Here is a 2930-nt window from a genome sequence, read left to right as displayed (position 1 = left end):
CGCTATCCAACATGCATCTAGAGTATTAAGTTCATAAAGAACAAAGTAACGCATTAAGAAAGATGACATGATGTAGAGGGTTAAACTCATGCAATATGATATAAACCCCATCTTTTTATCCTCGATGACAACAATACAATACGTGCCTTGCTGCCCCTGTTGTCACTGGGAAAGGACACCGCAAGATTGAACCCAAAGCTAAGCACTTCTCCCATTGAAAGAAAGATCAATCTAGTAGGCCAAAAGAAACTGATAATTCGAAGAGACTTGCAAAGATAACTTAATCACACATAAAAGAATTCAGAGGAGATTCAAATATTTCTCATAGATAAACTTGATCATAAACCGACAATTCATCGGATCTCGACAAACACACCGCAAAAAGAGTTACATCGAATAGATCTCCAAGAAAATCGAGGAGAACATGGTATTGAGATTCAAAGAGAGAGAAGAAGCCATCTAGCCAATAACTATGGACCCGAAGCTCTGTGGTAAACTACTCACAACTCATCGGAGAGGCCTTGGAGTTGATGTAGAGGCCCTCCATGATCGATTCCCCCTCCGGCGGAGCGCTGGCGAAGGCTCCAAGATGGGATCTCGTGGATACAGAAGGTTACAGCGGTGGAAATAGTTTTTCGTGGTCGCTTCTGATGTTTTCGGGGTACATGGGTATATATAGGAGGAAGAAGTAGGCCGGTGGACGCTCGAGGGGCCCACGAGGGTGGGGGGCGTGCCCAGCCCTAGGGGGCGCGCCGGGCACCCTTGTGGCCGCCTCCCTTGTTTCTTGACTTCCACTCCAAGTGCTCTGGATCACGTTTGTTCCAAAAGGATCACCCCCGAAGGTTTCATTCTGTTTGGACTCCGTTAGATATTCCTTTTCTTCGAAACACTGAAATAGGCAAATGAACAACAATTCGGGCTGGGCCTCCGGTTAGTAGGTTAGTCCGAAAAATGATATAAATGTGTAAAGTAAAGCCCATAAACATCCTAAACGGGTAATATAATAGCATGGAACTATCAAAATTATAGATACGTTGGAGACTGTTGGATGTTGGGTTCCGTCAGACCCTTAAGGTTCGAACTCTGGGGTGCACGCGAAGATCTTCCCCCTACCTATCTACGTCTGATCGCTTCACGATAATCTAAGCTAAACGATGAACAACACGAGGGACACAAGATTTATACTGGTTCGGGCCATCGTTGTGGTGTAATACCCTACTCCAGTGTGTGGTGTGGTGGATTGCCTCAGGGGCAGATGATGAACAATACAAAGGAAGAACTGCCTCGCGAGAGGTGTTCTTGAGCTGATGTGGTGTTCTACTTTGGGTGGATCTTCCCGTATCTCGACGATATTCTGGATCTGCTTCTACTGTGGTGACTAGCCCTATTTATAGAGGCCCTGGTCCTCTTCCCAAATATTGTGCGGGAAGGGGCCAGCAACGGCCATTTTGAAGGGGAACATCTAGTACAAGTTATCCTGACTAAAGTTGGTCTTCGACTGCCAAAGGCATAGGTGATGACGCCGTCTTGGGCTCCACAGTGACCTCCATCATCCCGCTCTGCTGGTCTTGGTCTCGTTGCACTGGAATGGTAACCTTTGCCAAATGCCTCCGTACTCCACGCCTGTGCTTGCCCCCTTGGCACCAAAGAGGAAACAAGGACACTGCGCAGGCCGGCGACCGCCTGGCGCCCGGCTGGTCTCAATCGTCATGGCTTGCGTCACGAGCACCTCGCGAGGTACCCTTGCCTTGAGCTGTCCGCCTCCTCGTGAGCCTGCCTAGTGAGGCCGCTCCTGAGGAAGCCTTGCGTCGTCCGCCCTACGAGGCTTGGCCCCTCATGAGGGTCTTGAGTTTTGTGCTGATGAAGATGGGCCGTACTAGGCCACCACACGAGCCACGCCGTAGGCCGTAGACAGGCAAGTTTGGGACCCCCATTCCCATAACACCGACAGTAGCCCCCGGGCCCAAGGCGCGCTCGGACTTGGCTTAGCAGAGAAGCGAAGGGGCAAGTGCAGAGCGCCGTGGGCCCCATCAGTCTGTGACCTTGGGCGCCACGTGGCGGTTGATTGGACGTGGGGGCCTCTGCTTCCCCACGCTGCCTCGGCAACTGCTCGACTTGACTAGTCCCTGCATGCAGAAACGAGTCATGATTACCTACGATCATGGAGGCCGACGATTGGCCTCCCCTGGACTATAAGTACGGATGGGCGAGAGCCCCCACAGTCCATCTCTTTCTGCTTCACACTTTCTTCCTTGCCCTTGCTCCATTTCATGCCAATGGCGCCGATCCGCCGGTTCTCAGTGGAAGAGAAAGGGAAGGCCCCCCGAGAGGGTCCCGACCCGCTTCCGCCGAAGAAACGGCCTGTCCCCGGCCGCCGTGACGTCATCGCGTGGCAGGAGACATTGAGGCCTTGGTACGAGCGGCCGCCGCCTGGGTTTCCGCTGCCCTTGTACGCCGGGGCTAAGGGCCCTAGAGAAGAAGACGCCGAGCGGCATCACCTGCGCCGCCGGCAACACTGACGAGTCACGGCGGTGCGCGTCGTCGCCCCTGGGGTCCATGCCGAGGGCTCTTCTCGCAAGCTTGTGCTTCACACCGCCATGCCTCCAAGCTCTTGGATTCGCCTTCCTCCCTCCTTCGCCTTCGAGATGCCGCCGAGGGGGCCTCTTGAGCTCTGGCTACAGCATGCTGACTGCAGTACCCTTGCAACCGGAGCGGAGGTCGAGGTTGTCGCTCCGGGCACGGTCTACATGACCCGGGGCTGGGGCGAGATTGCCCGGGTCTGCCGAATAGGGGGTGCCCTCGTAATTCATCTTGAATACGATGGCGCCTCCTTGATGTTCTTCAAGGTCTTCGACACGGAAGGACACCGACTAGAGTGCTGCCCTAAGGAAGGCGGCCGGGGCGTCAAAGTGGCGAGGGCTAGGCCTGCC

Source organism: Triticum aestivum, chromosome 5B (genome assembly GCF_018294505.1).
Source record: "Triticum aestivum cultivar Chinese Spring chromosome 5B, IWGSC CS RefSeq v2.1, whole genome shotgun sequence".
In the NCBI taxonomy this organism is placed as follows: domain Eukaryota; kingdom Viridiplantae; phylum Streptophyta; class Magnoliopsida; order Poales; family Poaceae; genus Triticum; species Triticum aestivum.
Note: the sequence above shows the minus strand (reverse complement) of the source record.